General features: G+C 36.5%; 2 protein-coding genes across 3 annotated transcripts in view; one reads left to right on the top strand and one right to left on the bottom strand.

The window, feature by feature from the left end:
- Nucleotides 1-190, bottom strand: part of SMIM19 (small integral membrane protein 19) — an 11,695-nt gene extending 11,505 nt beyond the window's left edge. Inside the window, exon 1 of the mRNA XM_004682285.2 lies at nt 129-190. The gene's annotated coding sequence lies outside the window, so the exon portion shown is untranslated. The remainder of the gene's footprint in view (nt 1-128) is intronic.
- Nucleotides 191-2,976: 2,786 nt separating this feature from the next.
- Nucleotides 2,977-27,012, top strand: part of SLC20A2 (solute carrier family 20 (phosphate transporter), member 2) — an 83,108-nt gene continuing 59,072 nt past the window's right edge. The window contains exons 1-2 of one of the 2 annotated variants that reach the window (XM_012724956.1): nt 2,977-3,910; nt 5,045-5,145. The gene's annotated coding sequence lies outside the window, so the exon portion shown is untranslated. The remainder of the gene's footprint in view (nt 3,911-5,044; nt 5,146-27,012) is intronic. The other variant, XM_012724955.1, reaches the window with a different exon arrangement.

Below are 27,012 nucleotides of genomic sequence, written 5' to 3'. Positions count from 1 at the left end.
GCCGGAGGGCCGAGCTGGCTGGGGCCGGCAGGGCTTCTGGTGGCGGTGGGTGTTGTCCTCCGCGCCTGGATGTCCACGTGGAGCTAGCTAATAAACCCGGGCGCGAAGTAGCGGAGACGGGTCATTACCCGGGAGTTCCGCGCCTCTTCCCGTCTCACCTCGGCGCGTCCCGGGCGTGACTCTCGCGTGGGAGGGGGAATGTGCTTTGTCCCGCGAGTCAAGATTAAGCCTGAAAGACAAAGATTCTGTCTATTCGTAACGGGCAAAGGATTGCTTTTAATAGTTACCAGTGAAAACATATGCTCTTCCTATTGCCGCTCCATTTCCCCTATCGCAGTAAATGATTGCGTGGCTGAGACTAAGTGTTTAGTTTTAAAAACTAGATGCGCCCTGGATGCGCTAATATTGTCGGTTTAAATGACTCTGGGATTTTTCTTTTTCTCTTTTTTTTATTGTGAGGACTCGAAAAATGTGTTTCTCCAGCATGAGAAAGGTAGTGAAGTTATGTAGGCTTTCTTAATTGAAGTATTTCTACGGTCAACGTAGTCTTACAAAGAAGCGGACATTTGTCCACGTGCTTGAAATCTTAACTCTTCAGTTTGAGCTAATTCTCTAGGATCAGCCGACTGCTAGTTAAAATTCCTGCTAGACCTTGTGGAGGTTGTACTCTTCATTGATAAGCAGTGATAAGAGTTGACTTTTAATATTATACCCCGTCGCAAGTTTTCATTACAGTTACTGTAAATTGTCCTTTGTGTAGATGAAAAGCAATATTTGATAGCATACTTTATATAGTATTCATATGTATTCATGTATGCAATGTAAACATAATCAGAATTTTATACCCATTTACTTTGTCTCTATAAAGTTGGAAAGTTAAGAGCTATAATAATGAGCAATGTTGAATAGTGATTGTTTGCCAGGCTTATGCCAAATGATCTACATGCCTTATCTCATTTAATCTTAAGGGATAGCTTTTGGCATAAATCATAGGTTGCTAAAAAATACTTGAATACATGCTTGATTTGTGTCCAAATGTGGAATATATACATTAAATAATTATGATTCTGCTTTTGTGTTATAAGGGTGTTGGCATATATATATGTGTATATATATTTATATATATATAAGATGACTCACAGCATTAATTAATGTGTTTTTAAAGTTGGAAGATGGCTTTACAAATACATAATACTGTAATTAGTTTGGTAGTCAGGCATTTCCAAAGTCTTGTGTCTTATTTATCCTAGTTTCCATGACTTAACACTGTCACCCAATCTATGCTTATTGTCCAGAACACTGGGAAAAGGTGATGTAGAAAATCTTAATGGCTCCTTCTGAAAACCTCCCCCACTCCCCCATTCTGTCTGTAGTTTCTAAGTGATATTCCTAACAAAGGGTAAACCAATTACCTCAAGAAAAATGAAGACAAATTCCCAGTGTGAAACCAAGGAAATGAAAAACAGTGGGCTATATATTACCTTGTTGTTGAGTCTGCCATAGGGATGTTAGATTATGGCCATTGTAGGGGTTCTGCCTGCTTTTTCAGTTTGTCTTCATCTTAAACATATGGTTTCAAGTCCATTACTTTGCATTAAGATAATAAGTTTTTAATTGAATTTTTTATTAAGTTTTGACTTCTTAATAAGTTTATTTTGATTATGTTCCAAAAGTGGAACTTAATGACATATATGCAAAACAATGAAAGTAATGGAGGGGTCTAACTTTTTGCATCTTGTGAGAGTAGAAGTAGTTGAAAACACTAGAGAGGATGAGGGGAATGATTGGAAATGTTAATTATGATTCGCGCTGTTGGACTTAACCTATCTTCTGATTCTAGTGGAGAGGAAGAGGTTGCGAATGTTCTGCCATTTATCTGTATTTATAAAAAGCTATCTTTACCTAAAGGCATTCCTTTTGGGGAGGAGATGAGTAAAGATTTGTCCACTAAGGAAGGCTATAAGAAGAAAATGGCACGTGTTTTCATTTGGAGTGAATACTGATTTTTGCCACCTCATGCACCTTTAGGCACTAGTAGATGAAGAAGGGAGACGAGCATACAATCATAGATAGCATTAATGGGCTTTCAGCAGAGCAAAACAGGTGTCTATTACGAAAACCATTCCAATAAATTTGACTGTTTATAAATCATATTATTTGCTTTCAGAAATGCAGAGAATGCCTCTTTAATGTGTTTTATAGATAATACATTTAGAATACAGTAAATGAAAAGTTACAGACTTTTTCATTACAAATGTCTCTGTTTGTCATTGTTGGAGAACCATAGTAACCCTAATGCCAACTTTGGCTCTTGTGCAGAAGGCATTTAAGTGATGTGTGTTTCATCAGATACGAAGACAAGCCCTTCTTGTTCCTTACTTCACCACTTGGCTCTCCATCGAGTGCCCTTTAAGCTTCCGGAATATGGGGACCTTTTTTGCTTGATCCTTTGTTATGTCTTCACATCCTTGAACAGAGCCTGGCATGTGGAAGGTGCCCAGTAAATATTTGTGGAATAACAGAAAATACACTGCAATTTTTTCTCATTTTTCACCGGGGCAGGGTCATTCTAGTCTTATTTTCTCCACTGAGTGTGTAGCCCTTTGAATGTTAACTGTGTTAGCTGTTGTAGTTTATCTCTTATGGATTTATCTTGTTACATAAATGTTTCATGTGTCTTGTTTCCCCAACAAGAAAATATGGGCTATATGACAGCAGGGAATATATTTTTATGGAGTACTGTTTTTGAGAATGAATCAATAGCTTATGTTTTTGTAATTTATATACTTAAAAATGTACCAGATCCGTTTAAACATTGATTTGGATATCACAATAACCCTTTGAATTAGGTACAATTAAAATCCTATTTTTTCAAGTGCAGAAATTGAGGCACAACGAGGTAATTAAGGTACTTGCCCAAGATCACAATATAAAAAAGGAGATTGGACGTGAGATTGGATGTGAACCCAATCTGGCTCCTAAGTCAGTGTAATATCTCTGGGGAGTTTTACAGAAGACAGAAGAAAAGATATAACTGCACTACTTTTTCACTTATAAAGGGTGCCCTTTTTCAAATTTAAGTAACGTAAAAGATTGCAATGATTTTGAATGGCTGAAATAATTAAGAATTTTCCAGACAGAAGATGTTGATGATGAAATGGTTAAGGGGATATTGTTTGGTAGAGTAAAAGGGAGAGAAACTGAATTTTGGATCATAAAGCTGAGTGAGGACTATAACTTTTTGTAGTTATCATATTCTGTGACAATTATTCACCAGGATGTAGGAGCATTGACTGTTGAAGTTACTAATTTAGTGTAAAAAACCTTACACCAATTTAAATACTACTGAATGACATTTGAGATCTTACCACTTTTCTTTTTTAAACACTAGTTATAAACCCCTGCTGGTGGTAATTCTCCAGAATGTGGGTGTCACTGAAGGTTTCCCCATGCACTTCCATTTGCTTTGTCTTTATGCGGAATCTTGATCACTTTTCAGCTTGTCTCGGGCATTAGAAAACAGTATTGGGGCCAGGAGACTTCTTCAGTGCAAGCAATATCTTTTTGATGGGGAACAAATGTAAAAGTGTTCCTTTGTTTTGGTGACAAACCTGGGATGAAGTCTTTGAAGCCATGTGGAACTAGATGAGGGCCTCCGAAGATGCTCTGGCAAGATGAAGAAAGTAGTATTCTCTGAAAGCCCAGTTGTGTATCTCTTTTGTTGGGACAACATATTTTGAGAGTTTTGGGCATCAACAGAGTTACTTAATCACAGTGGCTCCACAGATGGGGGAGTATGTGTTTGAGTATATATCATCACACCACTGTCCAGGCATCAAAGGAGGACGCCTCCTTGAAGAAGCATGGCACAAAACCTGGTTAGCACCCGAGGAGGACACATGCTGGGCAGGTATAGTATTCTTATTACTCATTGTTTCTGCTGAGTAAGATCATGTCATTTGACTTGGGGGTAGATTTATAATTTGAGTCCGTGAAGAAATGACATGTACTGCTGTCATTTTAACATCAGCACATATTTTGGAGTGGCCTGTCACAGAAGCAACTTAAAATTATGCATGTTATCCCACAGTTATGTTTTTAAATATATGAGGGAAAGCTTAGAAAACAGCTGTTAAAATAATCTATATTGAAGTGTTTACTTGATGTGCATATAAACCTTATCTTAATTTCAGATTTTTTTCTGAAGGGGGTCGTTTAGAAAAAAAGAAAGTGGTACACTGAATCATTTATTCTAAGCCTGTTTAGCTGGGATAATTTAATGAAATATCTGTTACCCCATTTTAGGAATCTGAGAGCTATATATCTGGATCCTTACCATGACCTAGTGTGGTGGTTTTTCAAGGGGTATACTCTAATTTATTTTTAAAGTAACAAATGTCTTAACCTAACCTAGAGATACCTTAGACCTGGAGCTGGACCTTGGACACATGTATTTTGAACTCTGCTCATGGGAGTCTAGTGTCCTCCTCCCCCTCTCACAAGAACCATAGTTGTATTTTATAGATATGAAAATTAGGGCTAAGTCAGATGACTTGCCAACAGCTGATTAGTACCAGGGTTTTAACCACCAGATAGTATCTAATTTCAGAATTTTATGGCTGGATGAAATTTTCCAGGTCATCAATTTAGTAGCTTATTTCATAGCTGAATATAAGCCAGTGTTCAGGCCATTTCCAAGTAGGAGGTGAATGTAGAGAAACAGTGTTTCTCAAAGACTATTTTCTACCTTGGCCTTGGTAAAGATCAGAATGTCGGTTGCCACAATTCTTAAAAGTTTCAACTGACGTTTTTTATTAATCCCAGGAACTGTTGACAATTGCATTTCCTTTTTTTCCCCTAATGCCCTTAAATTTTTTTTGAATCTATTGGAAATTCAAAGCCAAAGTGAAAGATTACTTATTTTTAATATTTAATTTATTTGAATTACTTATTTCCAGTCTTAGCTAAAATATAACTGTATTTTAATTTCTTTATTTAATTTTTTAAAAAATCTGACCGATTTCTAATATTTTTCTCTTTCAAGGTGTCTTAGCTGGGAAACAGCATCGTTTGACTTCTTGTCATCTTTGCTTATGAGCGAGATTCCTAGTTTCACCATGTCCTCCGTAGAGACCAAAGAAGCAGGTTTGTTTCTTCAAGAGGTCTCCTAAAACCCCTGGAGCAGCCATTTCCAGAAGTAAATAGTGTATCAGATACCAGTGAATGGATTATCTGACCAAGTGACTCAATAAGATGTTCGTGGAAGAATGGTAAAAAAACTGAAGAAAAGACGAATTTCAAGAAGCAACCATTTAGAATTTCTGAGCCAGCTGAAAGAAGATATTTCTGAAAATGAATGACAAGACTCTAGCATTTTTTTAAATGTATTTTTTACATTGCTTGTTAATCATCTGCTTTTGTGTATAATATTTGAATTAATTTTTGCTACTGCAGTAGTTGGTAATCTGATCAAAGCTTTTTCTGTGAATAGAAAAATAGGAGGAGAAATAGGAATATTCTTTGGGTATTGGCCCTGGAAAGTGACTTTCCCTGAATAATTACTGAAGGTGTAGGATGCTGGTGAATTGCTTCTTTTGAATGACATCCTGCTTCTTTCAAAATCTTTGCAACTTTAGATTCACCTTCCTTTCCCAGCCTTTGTATATGCCTATTGTGTTCTTGCACAATTTTTTGGGCACTGAAAAGCAGATGCCCATATTTTTTCAGCTTAAAAATAAGAATTTTATCTTTATAAATAGACCTTTGGTAAGGTAGCTTTTCTATCATGGGTTATTTTCTGAGATCAAGAATAGAATAATTTACATTCTTTTTCAGTGTTGCTCGTCTTTTTAAGCTCTTGTTCACTGTTTTCCTCTGCTGTTCTTAGATGGAAATGAAGTGATTTCTTTATGTTCTGTTTTCACTTATCTAGAAGACCAGAACAACACAGTATGGTAGAAATTTACTTCTTTTAATGGTTACTGTTTTAAATCTCCATCAAACTTCTGAGCAATGCTGATGTAAATGTTGCCTTCTTACTCTTCTTTCCTTTTGTGGGGAGACAGTAGAGAATCAGGGATTTCTCCAAATGCTCCTAAGAGGGCATGTGTGCATACACACACCCCTACTCTGAGAAGGCGTTTGTAATTAACAGATGGAACAGTTGGTCACTAAAGTCATTAATGTGTATGTACATGATTTAAGTAAAATTTGTTGATTAGAGCTAAGACATTTAACTAACAAAAGTAAATTTTACTTTACTTGGTATGATAAGGTCTGTTGGCTTCATCAGTAAGTTTTCCCTTTGCAAACTGAGAAAATATTTTTTCTTATCAGTCAAGTTTTATCCACTTGGAATATAAAGCAAAGTAACAGAATTTTAGATTTGATTTAATAAAGATTCCAGAAACCATTTGTTTTATTTAATGTCCCCCTTTTTATTAGGCTTCTTTCGTTTCATCCTTTTTTCCTGTTTTTGCCTACCTACTGGCCACCTGGTCTCCCCTTTGCTGTACTCTCATCTATCCAGACTGTCTTGTTCTGTGACTGTACTTCGCTTACTTCCTGCCTTTTTCATGATTCAGTCTGCCATTGCAAATGTGTCTCTTCTCTTTACCCTCTATTTCCTTGGGTGTGGCTCCTTTCTAGTTTGCCACCCCCAGTCTTGTCCTCTCTTGTAAATTCAGCTTCTGTCATGTCCAGCTCTGCCTGTTTTATCCCTGATCTCTGCCCACTTACTCGTTTCCTTGCATGGCATTCATCTCCCATTGGTTTCATCTTCTGCCACCTGAGACTACTTTTTGTACAGATCACTGGTCTCTCTCTCATGTATTTGATTTAGCTCTAATTCCTTTTATCTTTAAATGGATGTCACTTTCTTCCTGTACTTCTTAATCTTCATGCGTTTGCTCCTTGAGCTCTTTTTCTATTTTCCTTGTCCCTGGGTGGTAGATATTACTAGATGGATGTGTTTTCAGTATTTGCATAGACACAGTTCCTTGCTGTGTATTTCCTGAGTTGCCAGGATGAATCAATTATTATTAACTTTTCTTGGAACATTGAACTTCCTGCATTTTCTGATTCTAAGAATTATGTTGTTGGCCTAGAAGACTAATATTACTCTAATAAGAGTTGAGGTAGTCGTAGGATGCTGTCATTTCCACTCTTCATTTAAAAGTTTATGACACTTGAATTTATTCCCTTGTATTGAAAGATTATAAAACATCCACATAACCAGCTTGCGAGGTATGGGTGGGTGGATGGTGGGGGAAAAAAGGCAAATACTGCTAGGAAGGACTCAATCAGTTTCTAGAAGTAGATAGCTGATAATAAGCCACATGCATTAACATTTATTTGGTAGAAGGTTCCTCAAAAGAATAAAAATTGTTAGTAATTGTTAGTATTTGTATTTTTGCCTTTTCCTTTAAGACCTTTAATGTTTAACAAAGCAAACTTAATTTTGTAAATATTCGGGTTTCTTGAGACACCCGAAGTTCCCTTAAATGTTAACTTGTGTCATTTTATTACTATTATACATATTATATATGTATATATATTTCTATACATTTATTATGCATTTTATTATTATTTTAGCCTTTTCAAAAATACCAATAACAGAACCCTACTAGTCCTTGTGTGGGAATGCATATAGGTCGTATATGCATATAGATAGACCTGTCCCTCGGGACTCTGTAGGTCTATTGTAGTGAAAAAGTAGCCTCTTAGAAAAGTTGATTTTGATGATTTTTATTGTTTGACATTTCCCCTTTATTTTTAATTATACTATAATATGATGCTGTCCTATACTTTAGTTTTTTATAATCTGTAATGAACTATTGGAGGTAGACTGATGTGAGTGCAGATGCAACTATTAATAATAAAAGGCCCTATCCATCACATGGTTTGTTTAGTTTTCTGTACAAGATTTTAAAGACAGCCTTACAAACTGAGGTGGATCATCTTAAGTATTTGTGTTCCTGAGCCTTCCCTAATTGTGATGGTGGTTGTTGAGTTTCTTGAAGCTAAAGGGATGGCTTGTGGTCTGGTATTTACCACCCATGAGCAGATGTAAAAGGCTGCATCCCACAGTTAATCACAGTTAAGCTACTTACAAAATATTTGTGTGGGTGCACTAGGTATAGAGGAAACAAGGTGTTCTTTGAAAGCTAATAAGTGAGTAGGGATATTGACAAGTATGGGGCAAAAGCTAAAATACACATATGTAGCAACTATTACAGGAACAGACTAAAAGGGAGAGTCAGCAAGTAAGTATAGGTCAAAAACTGAAGGTAAGATACATGTTTTATATCTCCTGAATGTATGTTTGTATATGTGGATTCTGACAAGCACTTTACCTGTGTCAATAAGTAAAGCACGCTCAGTGTCTTTACCTTGAAATGGTGATACTTACTTTGCAATCCATATGTTATATGGATTAAATGAAATAAAATATATGAAGTACCCTTATGATCTCTTATTCAATTATTGGTTAAAATTTGGAGAACTAAACAACCAGTGGTGATCAAGGTAAAAGAATATAGTAATGTTGATTGGAACATGCGGAAGTAATTTTGCTGTCTAAAGAGGTTGGGATTCTCATTTTCAATATGCTTTTGTGGTTTTTTTGTTAGTTCTTTTTTTTATCAAGGTAATGTTGGTATATAGCATTATGTATGATTTAGGTATGTTGCTTTTAAGTTTAAAAGAAAGATTTACTACTTTACATTATAGTCAATTCCCTCTTTTTTTTTTAACTGAAAGAAGTTTATTTAGCTTGATGTATTTCCCAGATGTTATTCTTAATGACAGTTGTCTTTTCCTGTAAGTCAAATCTGTTAGCAGAGAATTGTAATTTTGCTACAATTAATCATATTTGACAAAATACATGCTACAGGTTTCTAAAATGTTGAGCCAGAATGATAGCACCACTGGAGTAGGTTTACTCTAAGGAAAGTTGGGTTGTTTTATTCGATACAGAAACTTTGGCAGATGTTTTAAAAATTAGTTTTTAGGTAGTTGTAATCCTGGTACTGGATAGCATATATCCCAGCCTAAATATAGTTTCTGCAATATATCTATGTTTTGTTATTTTAAAAAATATTTAAATTAATTTCCTTTAACAAAAACAGAGTGAACAGTCTGCATTTTCTAATGTAGTAGAAGAAATTGGCAGTGACTTAATATTTTGTTTATGGTTGATTAATTCTTCCTAAATTAGCAGGTCTTTAAAATGGATGTATGTCTTAGGCTTGTGATAAATCAGGATGGGTAAATTTCATTTGAAACAAGTTGATTTCTCCTAATGTGGATTGTTTGTACCTAGCTTTTAAAGTCCTCTAATTTGTAACATGATTAGACTTGTCTATTTTATTGTGATTTTGTATATTACAAGGCTTGTGTTTTGGGTAATTTAAAATTACCAATTTTGAGATAAAACTACCAGCCCAAAATTTTTATAAAAATCAAGTTTATTTCTTGTCTAAAGCCCCTTTAAAAAAGAAGCTCGCTACTTATTATCAGGCGATTTAAATAAGTTTAGTTTGTGTTTTTGACTGGTGTTACTTTGTACTGACATTCATTCATAGATAGGGAATCTGGTTTTGTTGAAAGGGTGGCTGGGTACATTGATCTTCCAAGGCTGATTTAAACTGGTTCTGGTTCAAAAGTGGCTTCATTTGTACTCTGGAAGATTCTCAGTAATCCTGTGGGCATGTTAACATGTTTAATCACCACAGTGATTATGACTATCTAGTTAACACAGCTGTTTGAGAAATTGATGCAGTGTAGAATGAACTGAGGTGCTGGTTTTGTCTGCCACTGCTCCCTGTTATATGTTCTTTGATAAACTGGCCTGGAGCTGACCCACATACGGTGCAGCAGTCCTCTGCTGTCTTGCCTGCTGCTTCCTTTAGCAGCATTTCAGTCAGTTCTTCTGTTACACTCCCCAGTGTTCTCTGACAAATCCTCTCATCCCCACACCTCTGGCCTACACCCCAGTTATTCTACATACAACAAAAACAAAAATAAAACAATCCTCAAGGAAAATAACAGTATAAATATGTACAAAAAACAAAACAAGAAACAGTGAAGTGCCCCTTCTTACAGTTGCCGCCCTTTACTCTCTTTTTCACATGATCAGAGCTGATGGCAGGATGGCACCAGTCACTGAAAGAGCTGCTTCAGGGATACTCCTTGTTTTGAAGACCTGTTTCTTCTGAGTGTAGAATGAGTTTCTGTGGACAGTTTTACATGAATTTAAGTTCATTTTGGAAAAACAAAACAGCATTCTCAAGAATAAAAAACTTTGGTACTGCGACAATCTTAGAAATCATGTTCCATTCCTACATTTTAGAGATAGAAAACAGTGGTGCTTTGGGGTGAGATGATTTGCCTGGGATTATTTGGTATAGCAAAAGCATTCAAGAATCTAGATTTCTGCCCAAGCCTCAAAAGCTTGTCTATGTGTATATTTTGTATTCCATGCAAGGCTATAAAAGAATTTTAGGTTGGCAATTTTCAAACATGTATCAAAAAAAAACCAAAATAGCATATTAACCCCTATGTCCCCATTACTCAGCTTTATCAACTTGTGACAATCTTGTTTAAAATTCACAACCTACCCCATCATATTATTTCAAAGGTTACCCTATAAAATTGGTTCATCTGTAAATATGTCAGCATATTAAAAAAAGAAAAATTATTCTTTAGAACACAACCACAATGTCATCACAACTAAAAAAAATCCATTCAAGGATATTTCATTGTAAAAATTTCAAAGTTTTTATTAATTATAGATTAGAGTTATCATTTTTGAAAACACACTTCCTTGATATAAACCACACAGACGTTCTAGTATCTGTCCACCATACATAATGATTTGTGATTAATCTTACGACTTTTTTTTATCAAAAGTTAATCTTGTGATTTACTTAGAGGCAGAGAAATTATCATAAAGAAAATGGGACAGACATCTCCTAATTATAAATACTTGCTATTTGAGCCTTAATAACTCTTTAATCTATGAGAAAGAAATCCACAGGGCATATGACAAGAATTCTTTTTCAGATTTAACCATATTAACTGAAGCCACAGATAGAAATATGGTGGTATAGCCATTCCACTCTTCTGTAGAGTTTTGAGTGTCAAGTAAATTTTCCTCATGTTACTTCCTGAATTGGGAGTTTACAAGGTGTCTAAGAAAGCCAACATGTTGACATCACCACTGCATTTGCATTTGCTTTTAAGAAGATAATTTTCAAGAATATCTTTGTTATCATCAGTGATAATGAAGTAGAACCAGTCACAATTACTCTATTTAAGCAGCACTTGGCTGTCTACAACTTAAAGAGAGTGATTAAAATACTCCCAGTGTTTAAAATACTGTCTTTTCCTAGCATTTCACTAGATCTTTAAAATTAAGACAGATGCTATTTTTTTTTTCCTAGAAGAACAACCCTGTCTTGGAAACTGCAACCAGAATAACAAACTTTCTTTTAAATGCCCATTTGCTTGCATTGAATTTATCCTAGAATTGCCTGTTTTTTGACATGCTGTCAAAATAAGCAGTCATCTAAATTGGAAATGGAGTGATCAAGAAGAGCAGAAATTTTCCTTTTGCTTTTTCTAAGCCAGACTGAAATCAATTTTAACTATATGGTTTTAGTTAAAATTATTGCAAATAAATATTCATCTTGGTAGCCTATATTGGACACTTTATGTAGATTCATGTTTTATTCTAACCTAATTTAGACTTTTCTGCCTTGGATTTGATATTGCAGCCATCTTTTTCTTTCCTGAATAGGCTGGTTTTTTAGCAGACAGCTTTATTTTCATCCTATCTTAGTGCATTTTTTGTATTTTTAAATTTTGGCTTACTTATCTACTTCATTCAGCAAGTATCTTTTAAAGAGGAAAAATCTGTTACTGCTTATTTCTAAACAAAAGTTGAAAGATTAATACAAAAAATAACCAGTTTCAAATACATATCTGGTTAAGTGTATTCCTAGGCTAAGAGGTATTAATGGATTTTAAGTTCCTGCAGACATGGATTTAGCATGGTATGTTTAATGTTTACTTCTGTAGCATTTCACCTTCTCTGTTTATTTAAGGTAACTTTTAAAGCCCTTGATACAGTAATAGTTTTTTCTTAGAATCTTCTTTGCTTTGAAATTGTCTTTAAGTTTGACATCTATGCTACTTGCTAGCTGTGTGACCTTTAATGTATTTCAAATTTTTTATGTTCTTTAGTTTCCTTGTCTGAAAATGAGCTAATTAGCAGCCACCTCATCAGATTGAGTTAAAGGTAGTGCCTAGCCCATCATAAATGCACTGTAATAATTATAGCCATCTTTTCCTATAATATCTTTGACTTGTTTGTACCTTCAGTTAAGATTAAGATCATGACCACCTCATGTTTCCCTCAAACTTCAAAAAACTTACAGATGTTCACAGGAAATTGCAAACATTCAGAGTGGTCCTTATGTCCTTCACTCTATTTTCCCCCAAAATAATTATAGTACAAGATCAAAACCAGAATGTTGGCATTGGTACATTCTATAGAACTTACTTAGATACCTCTAGTGTCTCATGAGTGCTCTTGCACACTCTCATGAGTGTGTGTGTGTGTGTTTCTAGGTAGCTTGCTTATGAACAGGCAAGTGTGACCACTGTCACAATCGAGATAGGGAACTAACCCATCAACGTAAGACATCCCCTGGCTGCTCATTCATATCCCTCCCTTCATGTTCCCTGGTAACCGCTAATTTGTTCTTCAGCTTTATAATTTTGTTATTTTAAGACTATTATATAAAGGGAATGATGTACTATGTAACCCTTTTGAGGTTGACTTCTTTTTTCACTCAGCATAATGCCAGTGCAAACCAGTAGTTGTTCCATATATCAATACTATGTTTTGTTTTGTTTTTCTTGCTAAGAGTTTTCCTTATTATGGATGGATCATAACTTAACCATTTGTCCTCTAGAAGGACCTTTGTGTTGTTTTCATTGAGAGGTATTACAAATAAAGGTGCCATGAACATTCATGTACAGGTTTTTGTGTGGACCTGTGTTTTGTTTCTATAGGATAATGCCTAGTACTACAATTCCTGAATCAAAACATCTTTAATGGGCCATTTTAAGGTTAAACAAACAAACAAAAAAACGCTAGCACTAAAATTTCAGCACTATCAAGCTATCAGCAGCCACTATGGTGTGAGTTCAATCCCTGGCCAGATAGCTGACCCACATGGTGCAGCAGACCTCTTCTGTCTCGCCTGCTGCTCCCCTCAAATAATGTATTTCAGTGGATCCTCCTGTTCTGTTCCTCACTTTGTCTCTGGTGATTCCTCTCACCCCCTGCTCCTCTGGCCTACACCCCAGTTCTTGTGTGCATAAATAAATTTAAAACATTAATCTTTAGAAAAGTACATGCTGGTGCCATCCACCCACACTTTTAGATGCACAAATGCAATTCTTTTTAAAGTCAAACTAATATAAATAAATAATACACATTATCCTTTGTTTTAAAAACTGTATAATTTACATTGAGCCTAAAGTATAGACTCCCATTTTTTAAATTGTAATATAATATTAGTAAATATTTCATTTTGTTAATTTCCTTTGTATTTTGTTGACATTTTTCTTTTGGAGTATATGACCATTCTCACATACTAAATTTGAATGTGGGTGCTATTTCAAATAATTATTTTTCTTTTTGTCAGTTCTCTGCAATGTGGTAGATATTGAATTTTAAAAATGGTTATAAAGGTTAGCACAAAATAATAAGGAAATCTATTAATTGACTGATGTCCAGCAACATTTTAAAGAATTGAATGAGAGATATATGCATTTTCTAAAATGTTTGGGTGTCTAAAATGTTTCATTAAATCATTGTCTCCAAGATTAATAAATTGCTATTAAGGTAGAAAGGACTCCTAAGTATGGTAGACACAGATTGAAGTAACTTTAAATTGGACAGAGATAAGCTGGCTGATAGATTTTGACTTTACCAAAGATAACTACTAAAAGTGATAGAGGGAAACTATAAAAAATTGGAAGAAAGTAGGGGAAAGGATGAAATGTAGAAGGCAGTGATTCTTAATTGACTGTCATTTGCTATATAATTTAGATAGCTTATAAAACAAAACAAGCACCTTTTTCCAGGCCAGTTAAATTAGAATCTCTGGAGGTTGCTTTCAGGCATCTGTATTTTTTAAATGCTCCCAGATAATTCTAATGTTCACTCAGGGTTGAGAACCACTAAAGCAACAGGTACTACTTCTGTGCTTGCACTTCATCACCTTAGAACTTGGGGTCTGTATCCCTTTTATTAGTAAGTCTTTACTGAGACACGTATTTTCCTAAGGTGGTGGGATCATATTTGTGAATTATGGGCTGTTAAAAGTTTACATTTAAGCTATAGACACAGCTTTGATAATGAATAACAGAAGAGTGCCTGTGAAGTGAAATCCAGTGCCTAAAACAGTGGACAAATCAGAATCACTGATAAGTCAGAGGAAGTTGGGTTACATGTGGGGCAAGTTATGGGGGGAGGGAATTTGGGGGGACTATTACATGGAGAGCCAGCATGAAAAAGAGATCCAAGTCTTTATTGATAGAATCTCTTGTTAGCCTTATTTAGTTCTTCCTTTCCTCTCTTTTTTTAGTTTAATTTTTTTACTTAGTAAAAGCAATATTTACTTGTAACAAGTAAAAATGTGTAAGGATGAATAAAGAAACAATCCCCCATTCCTGCTCACAGCTTGATGTGAATTTTTCTATACTCAAATATGTTTAACATTAGGTTTTGGGTTTTTGTTTTTTTTTTTTTAAAGATTTATTTGTGCATACAGAACCTGGGTACAGGCCAGAGGCTCAGAGGCTGGAGAAGCTTCACCAGAGACAGAGTGGGGAGCAGAACAGGCATATCTACGAAGTACACTGCTGAGGGGAGCAGCGGGCGGGTCAGGAGAGGTCTGCGGTGCAGTGTGGTCACCTCCTGGCAGGCGGGAATGGAACTCATGCGGAAGTGGCTTTAGCTTCTTAGTGCAGTGGTTTAACCCACTGGGCCACCAGGGAGGGCCAGGCTTTGGGTTTTTAAATGGGATTATACCCTATACATTATTCTGAAGCTGGCTTTTCCTCCTTAATATACTATACAGAGAAGTCTACTTCAAGTTTCAAAAAATTAATAGAATTTTCAATGTAACAGTTTATTCAATAACTTTCTTGTATTTCCTTTTGAGTAGTTATTTAGGATGTTTCTTCTTTTTAATCCTTTGCAACAAACAATGGTGCTACACATACCTTTGTATCTATAATCTTAGGAACTTGTACCTTTTTTTCTTATAAACTGTAATTTGGTGTTGGCCAGATTTCTTAGTTTTTGGACATTCTATTTGTAAGAATTAGTCAATGTCAGTTGATTTCCAGTTATTTGTCACCTTCCGAATGTTATGTTGGGTATTAGCTAGGAGAATCAGTTATTTTAGAGATGAATATTAATGGGTCCTGGTGACAGACATGTTTTTCAAAGGTGCTAGAGTCCCTTCTGTAGAGTGATTTAATAGGAAGCCAGTGATGGGGTTCATGAGAGTCCATGGATTATCTGACATCGACTACAAAATTGTACACAAATGTACATTTCATGATGTTTGTCAGGTTTCAAAGTGCTATCATCCCCCGGAAAGGTTAAGAATCAATAATAAATGTATCAAACAAAGGTAGTTTGAAAACCTGCAAAGTACTTAAGAGTTCCCACTAATAACAGCACATTTTCTTTATTATGTTCCTATTTGATCTTTTTGTATAAAGCTTGAAAACTCTTTAAATAGGTATAAAAATTTTTTTCTCTTTATTGAGGAAAACATTAATTTATAACACTGCATATGACTTAGGGTAATAGGTAATCAGATAAATGTTGCCACTCTACCCCCACCATCCAAACAAGTCCTTTTCCATAGACCATTGTTAATGGCACATTTTAAATTGCAGTACCCTCCTTCTATGAAGATCTAGACTAAATTAAGTATTCTAGATGATACAAACCTAAGAGAGATGCCTAGTACTATAACTATCTAGACTCAGAGAGAATCTGAACAGCTTGTAGTAATGTTCTAAAATCAGCAAGAAGAAATATACTGAGGTTAGTCTGCAGGAGTTGAGAATGCTTGGGAGTGGAGAACAACCTCAGATCACCTGAGATGAAAAAGCAAGAAGTTGATTCGACACAGGCTTTTATGAACCATTGCTATGAAGTGGCTGCTGACACGTGATCTAGTTAGACCACATTTGATGAGTTGCATTTCTGTCAACCACATTTTAGTTAAAACATATATGAAGGAAGGAGACAAGGATAACGATGAATTGGGAAGTGAAGTCACGTGAGGAACTACAACTAATTTTTTTTTTCTTTTTTGAGAAAATAAGACTGCGTTCTTTGGTTGTTGAAACTGAAGGAGAGGGTATAAAAGAACGAGGATAAAAGCCGCTACACGTTAAGGAATACAATCTGAAGGCGATGTGCTGTGGGATGCTTGAGTGCTCAGTAAATGTTTGAATGAATGAGTTAAAATCTTAAAGCAATGGATTTTGACCTCATCTGCACTCCTGGGAGAGTTCTCCAGTAATGGGAGAGGCTGCGTGCAAGTACCGACTTCCCGGTCGTTGGGGCCCCTATAAGCACAGAGATGGGTTTTGGGAACACTAGGAGGATTCCTGAGCTCAGGCAAAAGTAGTACAGCAGAACTTAACTCTTCTTTCGAATTTTACGGGATTGTTTGTTTGTTTCAGGTATTTTAATTCTAAAACAGGAGAAAGCTCTTAAGATAATATTGTAGCTCTTTAAAAGTACTTTTATAGAAGAAATGCCTTGGACTCGGGCTATGGGAGAGTCAATACAGGTATTTCAAAGGTGCTGAAACACTGAAATATAACAGGTTTTTATCTGAAACGGCGGCGTGTAAGTTACTCTGCTGCTAACCCTGAAGTAACTAGTCTAGACTTGTAGAGCACGGTTTAAGATTTTATGTTTGTTACTTTAGAGAGGAGAAAAACCACATTCTTATCAAGCTACTAAAAGAGCGAAAAAGGAAATTTCACCACTTCCTGGCCTCCTTGAGGCCTCAGGAAACCCAGGCATATTCCATTTGGCTAATTGTTCTCAATTCTGACTCAGAGAATAACCCCGAATGGAATTTGTGTCATGCTTTATCATGTACACAGGTTTGCTCCCAAGTTTGCTTGCTAACTTGTGAAATTGTACCTCTAACATTTGCTGCATTTGTTTGAAAGAAATATTTTTCTTATTATACTTAGAAACAATAAAAAATACTTCAGGTTATGGAAATGGACCAATAGTGTCAATTTTTTTTCTTTTTCTTTTTTTTTTTTAATGAAACTTAAAAGAAAAAAATCTCTGTATGTCACACCCGTGTCTTAGAAGAGGTCGGGGACAGCTGCCACTTACAACAGCATGGTTTGCCCTCCTTTTCCTAGTGTCAGAGGGGCTGAGGTTAGGGCTTCAGAAATAGGCTGTATGAACTTGGTTTGTGTCGTTTCCTGCCTTGTAAAGGGAGAGTTACATCACTGTGAAAAGCATACCTGAGCATAGTGCAGAGCAGGGAGAGGCTTCATTCTGTTACTACCTTCTGCTCTGACCTCTTGAACACCTTATTTTTTTTTTCTGATTTAACAGATTTTGTTGTTTGTGTGTCTTACAGTGTCTGAACACAACATGTCTAAAAGTGATGATTTAATATCTCCACTCCCACTCTTTCCTCCTCTTGCCTTAAACTTACTTCCCACCATATACTCCTGTCTCTTCTCTCTCTCTCCCTTCTTTTAAAGATTTATTTATGCATACAGAACTGGGGTACAGGCCAGAGGAGCAGAGGCAGCGAAAGGATTCACCAGAGACAAAGTGGGGAGCAGAACAGGCAGGCAGACAAAGTACACTGCTGAGGGGAGCAGCAGGCGGGTCAGGAGAGGTCTGCCACACCATGTGGGTCACCTCGTGGTGGGATCGACCTCATTCTGCGGTGGCTTCAGCTTCTTAGTGCTGTGCTTCAACCCGCTGCGCCACCAGGGAGGGCTGGTTAGTGTGGTTCTGACACTTAAGTAAATGCCATACACATTATTTGTAACTCTCAAGCTTGAAATGGTAGGTCATCTTTAATTCCTCTTCCTTTCACTTATCTGTCAGTCATCAGTGCTATCAATTGTACCTCGGAAATCTCTACCTTATCACTGCCTTAAGATCAGAGTTTCTTGAGTCCATTACTCAAAGAGGTTCATTATCCCCTGAAGTTATGTGGACATTTTTGTACACATATGCAGTTTTCATAAGGAACAGGCATTTAGCCTTTATTATTGTCTTTCACATGAGTCAGTGACCCAAAAGAGGCTAATAACTACTAATGACTTCTTATCTTTCATCTGTATTTGGTAGCCTATAAGCTAACCTTAGTTTCTGTGACTCTAATCTGCTCTTCACAGTTAACTTAAAGTGTTTTTATATCACCTTCCTGCATCTAGAGTTGTGTTGGCTCCCTGTTGCTACAGCAGTGCTTCTCCCCTCTGATGCAAACAAGTTTGGGAAGTGTTTCAGAAAAAACATGCCCAGCATCCACATACACCAGCTGATTGCATTTGCAAATACTAGGCATCGACTTTTTGTTTTAAAGCTTTTTAGGAAATGTCAATGTATAGCTGGAGTTGAGAGCTTATAGGATAATTGGACTACAGGATGATTGGCTAGTTTGTAAATGCGGTTTAAAATCTAAGCCATGCATAGCACTGACCTATTAAAACAAAAGGTTTATGTGGGGGGAAAACTGCCTTACAAGGACCTCAGCACCCTAGCAGCAGTCTGCTTTTTAGCGTGATCTCCTTCATGGCTCCTATTCAGAGCCTCTCACAGGCTCTCTGGGCGCATACTTTCTGTTACTCCCAGAACATGCTGTGTTGTTTCCTACCGCTGAGCTTTTGCCTGTGCTGGTCCTTCTGCCTAAAATTCCCTTTATTCTTTCTCTGCCATGGCAAAACCCAAAAGGGGAATTGTAACCCTTGCTTTTGTACAAAACTCTATTATAGGACTTAGACTGTTGTTACAATTATTTGCACTTCTGCATCAAACTCCTAGAAGCTAAGAAGAATCCATATTTATTTATTTCTCTAGTGCTTGGCACCAGGTTTAAAATCTCCCTGAGAGTCTGATGAATAGTAAATGAGAATGAGCAAACAGCAGCTTCCTCTAGGGAATCAGGAAATCTACTGGGATTGGGGAATGCAAGTAAATATAATATATAGATGTGATTAGGAATATACAACAGAAGTTTATCTTCTATTACAGCCTTTTCAGCTTTTACAAAAAAAAAGAAGATCCAAGGTATACAGTGTTTCTCATCTGGGAGTAGGAAAGTTGAGACCTGCTTTGAAAATACCTCAAACACTGTAAAACATTAGTGAACATAATAGTCTAAAGCCATGCCATTTCTGTGCTCTAACTCTCCAGAGACTTCTGAATGATAGCTGGAGAATCAGCCTTTATGATAATGGCAGCTGTTTATTTTGCCCAGTGGATTCTAACTTAGTTACCAATTTAAAGATACCCTTAAATGGACAGTGTCCAGATGTTACATGATTCTAATTTTGATCTAACCCCTGGCCTTTGTATTTTAACTGCTGTCTACTCCTTCTCTTGGCTATTTTTAATATTGTTTTTTTTTTTTTGGTTTTTCAACATATCTCAGAATTGTCCAACACATTTAAAGAATTGTAACTTACTCTCCCAGTTCTTTCAGTTCAGGATTAATTTAAGTTAAAGGTGATTTTGAAAGGAATTAGTTTAGTAAATGGTCTCAGAAATTCTTGTGGATATTGTTTGGGGATGTTTGTGTTGCTTTTTGGCCTTTTATTTTAATTATTTTTCCTGAATACTGACCCACCACTATTCTCTAATGAGAAAAAAATAGCTTATTTAGTATTTATACAATGAACAATGAGTCTGATGTCGTGGTTTGGTGTACATAGTTCTGATATGCTCTGTATGTATAACCAGGATACCCTTTGTCTAACAGACTGTTTAGTATACTGTAGTATTATATTTTATAATCGAATAGTAAGAGACATATTTTCGTACTCAAATTCAGAATGTTAATTGGAACTTACTAATATGCTATGCTTTTTATGCTTCCATCCAATTTACTTTAAAAGATATTTTTTAAGACTTCAAGAAATTGAGGTTTGTCAAGAGTTCTACCTTTCAACATGTCTTATGTGAGACGATCTCAATTTGTGAAACTAAAAGGAGTACTTTTCAAAGAACATTTAAAAAAAAAAAACCAGGTCTGACTCAAAGGACCAGGAAAAACACCCTTTCTCAGCAATTGGAGAGACAGACTATAATGTCAAGAAAAAGAAGAAACTAACTCTTACAATGAAAGCATTAAGTTCTAAACTGGGTAATTGCCTCTTATTTCACAGTCTACAGTCAACCTCAGATATCCTGGTACTTTTTGCTCACTTTTCTTTTTGTAAAGGAGGGTCTATGTGAAGGAACTGGTCTCTGGTGTTTCTGAGAATGACCAATTCAATTATTACAATTATTGGGTTATTACAGTTCTTAACTTTGAATTGCTAATCCTTCTGGGGTATTGCTTATCACTGCTACTTTGAAAAGTGAACACTCATTGGAGCACTTTTTAAATAAAATACTTAGTTTTTGAGAGTTAGCATCATGTGTATTTATCACTAGGAGACTAAGCCATGCCTCCCCCACTCCACTGAAATTAGCTACAGAAATTAGCTTCTTTCAGTCAAGTAAGTTGAATTGGAGTCTCTCAAGTTGATTTTGAACTGCTTACCATAATAGGGATTGCTTTACAGTTTATCTATTTAGGAGCAGACCATACCCATTTATAGTAAAATTACTGAAGATTAGAAGATTAGAGAATACTTCATTTTCTAAATCTCTTGGAAAATTGGTACCAAATATGTGTTTCATCACATGTCTAGACATCTACCCTTTAAACAAATCTTAAAAATGCAAAAAGACTTGAAGGTGAAATAGCAGAAGTCATGAGAACATATTTGAAATTATTACAGTATTATTGATATCTTTGTGTTGTTACTATGAAGTTTCTTTCAGTCTTACCCTGCAAGTTTTCTGTTCACCAGAAATAAGATAAAGCAGAAACTTAAAATCTTAGAACCCTAAAGTAGATTTTCTACTGTTTATAAGTGGTTCAAGTAGGAATTTGCCTTCACTGTTTTTTTTATATAGCCTGAGTATATGTATTTTTAAAAATCTATGCAGAATCCTCTTCTGAGTACTGTACATGTATGAACTCATTTTTGCAACAATCCTAGGAAGTAGGTTCTTACCTTTATTTTGCAGAGAGCATTCTTTTAAGTGACTGTGTCATGGTGAAACTGAGATTTAAATGAACCCAGCAGTAGAACTCTTATTAAAATACTCTCCTACAGCCCTCTTAAATTTTGAACTAGAAAGTAAGGAACCCGCCCCTCCCACATGGCTCAGCAGACCTCTCCTGTCTCGCCTGCTACCCCCCTCAGCAGTGTACTTTTGGTGATCTGCCTGTTCTGCTCCCCGCTCTGTCTTTGGTAGATCCTACACTGCCCCTGCACCTCTGGCCTGTACCCCAGTTCTACATACATAAGTAAATAAATCTTAAAAAGAAATAAAGTAAGGAAACCTTTTAAATGATTGTAAGTACTCTTGAAGTAGACTTAATTATTTGCAAAGCATTGCATATTGAAGTAACAAAAATTAATATTTGGTGGTGATAGAAAGATCTGGGAAGTTAATAGCATGTAGTTTGATTCCCTTTTTATTATATTACATATATATATATTTTTTAAATCATTCTTCATTTTGTACATTTTTTCATCTCGTAATTCCCATGGACTTTCCACCACCAACTCATTCATGTGCCCTCACCATAGTTCTGTGCGCTTTTCCTGCCCCAGTTTTGATCCTGTTCCCCTCTCCATCCCCATATAATGTTTCTGGTCTATAGTTGTTGATTTTCATTTTTACTTTCCTACACTTGTTTTTTTTTCCCCCTGGTCCTTTACTCTCCTATTATGAGTGAAACCATCTGGTATTTTTCTTTTTCTTTCTGGTTTATTTGCTTGTAGTTTGATTCTTAATAGTTTTCCTATAATTGGATGGAGTAAACAGTGGATATTTATGCTTAGCACAACTTGATACTTAAGAAAAAGCTTGACTTTTGATGAGTGAAATTTACCTTTGCATTATCTGTGAAAAAGAGAACTCTAAACAAGTAAATATATATAGTGGATCCTTTAATAGCATCATTTTGTTGAACCTTAGTACATTGAGGAGAAAAAAGAATCCTGATGGATATTGAACAGATTTTATTTGAGGACTTCGTTTCATGGTACATCATTTTGCTTAAAGACACTATTGCCAAGAACTTATCTGTGATGTTAAGTGAAGACTTATTGTCTAATATAGAGTAATTCCAAATACTTTTAGCAGTTTTTTAAATATAATTAACTAAATATAATTAACAATGTGTAGTGCTTTTAATTTTAAAAATGGAGAAATGCATATTATAGTGGCGATACTTGATGGGGGACTCTTAATGTTATGTTAATTAAGAAAATAAATCAATTTATTAAAAAGTAGAGGGAAATCAATTTAACATTTTGTTAAACAATTCAAGTAGTAAAACAGTTTGGAAGTTTTTTTTGTTTTAGGCTAACTTGAATACTAATAAATTATAGAGATTCAGATAATACTTAATATGCTTATGCTTAGTTTTCCAGTTAGGGTATATTTATTACTTAAGATATTAGTGTTCCTTTGTTTGAATCTGGCAGCCATGGTGTGTCTGTCTAGCAGCCTAGTATTTTCTGGATAGTAGGGGACAGAACTGTTTCTCCTAAGAGAAAGGAGGAAGGTCCCAGTTTCAAAGTACAGGGGGATAGTCTCTGTTCTTGTAACTACTGTTGGGTCTCCTGCACTGATGCAATTCTCAACGAACTTAAGACAAAAGGAAAAAATTAAAAAATATATTTAGCGCCTACTAAATGTAGGTACTGCCCTCTGTGATACAGCTGTATCTGTATATTCATATTCAGGCATATGTCTATATGTCTGTGCATATGCAAAGGCTCAATTCAAACAGAACTTCCTCCAGAATGCCTTTTTGGATTAGCCCAGTTGCCTCTTTTCTTAGACTCCTACTAGAACACTTTAAAATGCTTACTCTCTTATGTGGTAGAAAGTTTACACACACACACACACACACACACACACACAGTCATATCTCTTACCAGATTATAAACTTCTTGCAGATACAACTCATTTATACCATTTTTGGCTATAGTCACAGGCATTCTGCCATTCATATAAATCTTACAAATGCTTTGAAGTTCTATAATGGCAGGAAACTGTTTAACAAATGTTTGGTAAATGTATAGCTACAAGGAAATTGTGGCAAAGGTAAAATTTCCGGCTTGCTGGTGTCATGTAGTCATCGTACTGACTGATGCAAGGGCTTCATTGGCACACCTTTACTCCTTGCGGTTCTTCCTGTCCTTGGCAGGCTACGCACTTCACCTGGTGGTCTCAGGGCTTCATAAATTAGGAGAGGACAAGCCAACAGTCAGCGTGAGAAGAACTGGCCAAGGTACGGGGAAGAAAGAGGTCATGGTACCCGGTTTACCAAGATGCAGTATTTGTGCATACCAGATATTCAGTGTCCCTATGTTCTTATTCAACCTTAGGCCAACAGCCTGATGTGATACAACAGAAAGAATTAGCTGTAGTTTTCAGGAAGATAGTTAATAGTCCCTAGGTTTCCCTTAAATAATCATTTGAAGCCCCATTCAGTAAATACCTCCAAATTGATTTTTAGCAAGCAGGCGAGTTAAGTTGCCTGAGACCATAAGTTGGTTGGTGGATGATGACGTTTAGAAGCCAGATCTTTCTGACTCCACTGCTACAATACAAATTAGTGTTTCTTCCTTAACAAATTTATTTTTTCCACATAAAGCTTTGTGTATTTTTTGTTATCTGAAAAACTGGCGCCAATAATGACATGTGAATATTTTCCCCTTTCTACTCTTTCCCTACCCTTCCTTCTTCACCTATTTGGCCAAATAACCAGTTTTAATTTGCAGATGATAAATAACTTTGAATGGAAATTTTACTTCTGGTTTTAGGTGTAATTTTAAAATATTTTGGAATAGGGTCCTCCCTGGAGGCACAGCAGGTTTGGACGCAGCACTGCAAGCTGGCCGCAGCCGCTTCAGTGTGAGTTTGATTCCCTGCCTGGGAGGTGATCCATTTGGTGCGGCAGACCTCTCCTGTCTCACCTGCTGCTCCCCTCAGCAGTGTATTTAATAGATCTGCCTGTTCTGCTCCCCACTCTGTCTCTGGTGAAGTCTCTCACTGCCCCTGCACCTCTGATTTGTACCCCAGTTCTGCATGAATAAATAAATCAATCTTAAGAAAATATATTTTGGAATAATATCTCTCCAAGATTCCAAAATGAAATACAGAATCCTGAACTACTTAAAAATTTACTTTAAAAATATTTTTAGAATATAACCTTTATTTAAAAAATAAACTGTGTGTCTTCCAGCTCCTGTAGCACACACACATAACTGCATCTTCACACTCACTGGATGTCCCTCCCCCTGAAATATGAGCTCCTGAGCACAGTGACTCTTTCTTCTGTGTCCCCAGCACCTAGCCTTGGGACATACTGACGTTTGCTGCATGATGTTATCACTGAGTTCCATGCTGAGGGAGAGATTATCTTCTTTTCTTTTTCTCCCCTCCTTTTGGCTTGGGTATCTCCCTCTTGCTCTTTTCTTCCTTCTTTATAAATAATTTTTTCATTTTGTCTCAGTTCTTCAGTTTTCCTCTTTTTTTTTTTTTTTTTTTTTTTTTTAAGGAGCTGGCAGTAGTTCAGTGTGGACCATATATACTTGAATGGACTGGTGGAAGATGATTCTGATGAAACTGTCAAGAATGATAGATATTTTGGGATGTAGGCTACAGGTGTGGGGGATGAGAGGATTCGCCAGAGACAGAATGGGGAGCAAAACAGACAGATAGAGGGAAATACACTGCAGAAGGGAGCAGTGAGCAAGACAGGAGAGGTCTGCTGCTCCACATGGGGTCAGCTCCCTGGCCAGGGATCAAACCTGGCTTCGAATAACTTCATAGTGCTGCTTCTTAACCCCTGTGCCACCAGGGAGGCCCCAGCTTCCCATCTTATTAATGTTCATTTTCATTACATGTTGAAAATGTAATATGTTGCATATATTTTGAATAAAGATATTGTTGCAACTGATTTTGCCTTTTTATTTTTTGATGTGACTATAGAAAAATTTATAAGTATAGCCATACTAGAGGGTTGAGATCCAGGTTAACTCATTAGTTAGAGCTCATAAAACTTTTTTTTTTAATTTCGTGAAATTTCTTAAATTGAGTATCTTAAAAAGCACCACCTTTCACATAGTGGAGAGTGTTTATTCCTCCATCTCTAAAAATTTTTTTTTAAAGATTTATTTATTTATTCATACAGAACTGGGGTACAGGCCAGAGATGCAGAGGGTGAGAGGATTCACCAGAGACAGAGTGGGGAGCAGAACAGGCAGATCGAAGAAGTACACTGCTGAGGGGAGCAGCGGGCGGGTCAGGAGAGGTCTGCCCCGCCATGTAGATCTCCTCTGGGGCAGGTGAGAATCGAACTCATGAGGAAGTGGCTTAAGCTACTTAGTGCTGTGCTTTAACCCGCTGCGCCACCAGGGAAGGCCCCATCTCTAAAATTTTATGAGAATAAATGAGAATACTTTACCTTGCTTTTAAAGGTGCCCATAGATTTTTTCTATTATCATTAGTATATCTTGAAAAAACGTATATTTGACACTTAAATAATTTTCATTAATGAAAAGGAAGCAGAAGAGTGACTAATGTAGATTGGAGGATGCATTATTTTCTTTGGAATGTTTTGGTTCTTGCATTTTGTAACAGGTGTGGCCACTGTTGAAAGAAACAGTGGAGTCATGTTTAGCATAGTTGACATATGAGGAACTAGAAACTGTCAGCATCCCTGTTCTTCAAGTAATGAGTGCAGGCCCCCTCTGCAGTTCCTCTCTGATGCAACAACATCTGATACAGAAATAAACTGGATATATTTGCTTTTCTTACTTTCTGGTTTAGAGAAGAAATAATGCTTCACCTTAGCAATGCTACTGTCGAACTGTGATAGCATAGGATAAGGAGAATTGTGTCAGAAATAGCCTCAATGTCCTCTGGGCAGTAAGAATATAATCAGTTTGCTGAGGATTGCTGAGAATTAAATGCATGAATAAGAAGCCAGCCATTTTTTTAAAGTGCTGATTCCTTTGCCTTTGGCAGGGAGTGGGAAATGCCCGCCTTTGGTGACTTTGGGTACTTGTGGTGAGTGCACACCAGCTACCATCTGGGGCCTGGGGGGTGGGGAGGGGTGGAGCAGGTGCTAGCTCTAACTGCCTGAGGTTGGCTTGAGAAGTGGAGGTGGAAACCCAGACTAGCAGCCAGCAGTTTTTGTAAACAGCTGGGAGGGGGATTTATGCTGGTGGTGACCAGTTCCTGCCGCTGGAAAACAACCCATTTACCACTTTGGTTGAGCGTGCCACATGTGGACAGTGCTTCCAAAGGACATGCTGATATCTTCAGGACCCTTGTTAACAGGACATCTGCCTTAGAGGGTCGAGGAGCCCTTAGAGTTCAGACCTGGGTTTTTGTAGTTGAATAGAATAAGACTCTTGAAACGAAAACTGATACATGCCATTTTAAAATTGGTTAAAACAAATTGCTCTGAAAAGATCTATAGGATTATGTCTAAATGGCTAGTAGGAAAGACATATCATACATTAGGAGAGGGATGAAGTAAGCCAGTGTTAATTCAGACAGAAGTCATTGCATTTCCCCGTTTACCCATCTGTTTTAAAAAATTGGGAGAATGG

The sequence above is a fragment of the Condylura cristata genome, unplaced genomic scaffold, assembly GCF_000260355.1.
Source record: "Condylura cristata isolate star-nosed mole 26May11 unplaced genomic scaffold, ConCri1.0 scaffold00014, whole genome shotgun sequence".
Lineage (NCBI taxonomy): Eukaryota > Metazoa > Chordata > Mammalia > Eulipotyphla > Talpidae > Condylura > Condylura cristata.
The sequence above is the reverse complement of the archived record's forward strand: the minus strand, read 5'-3'. Positions and strand labels throughout refer to the sequence as shown.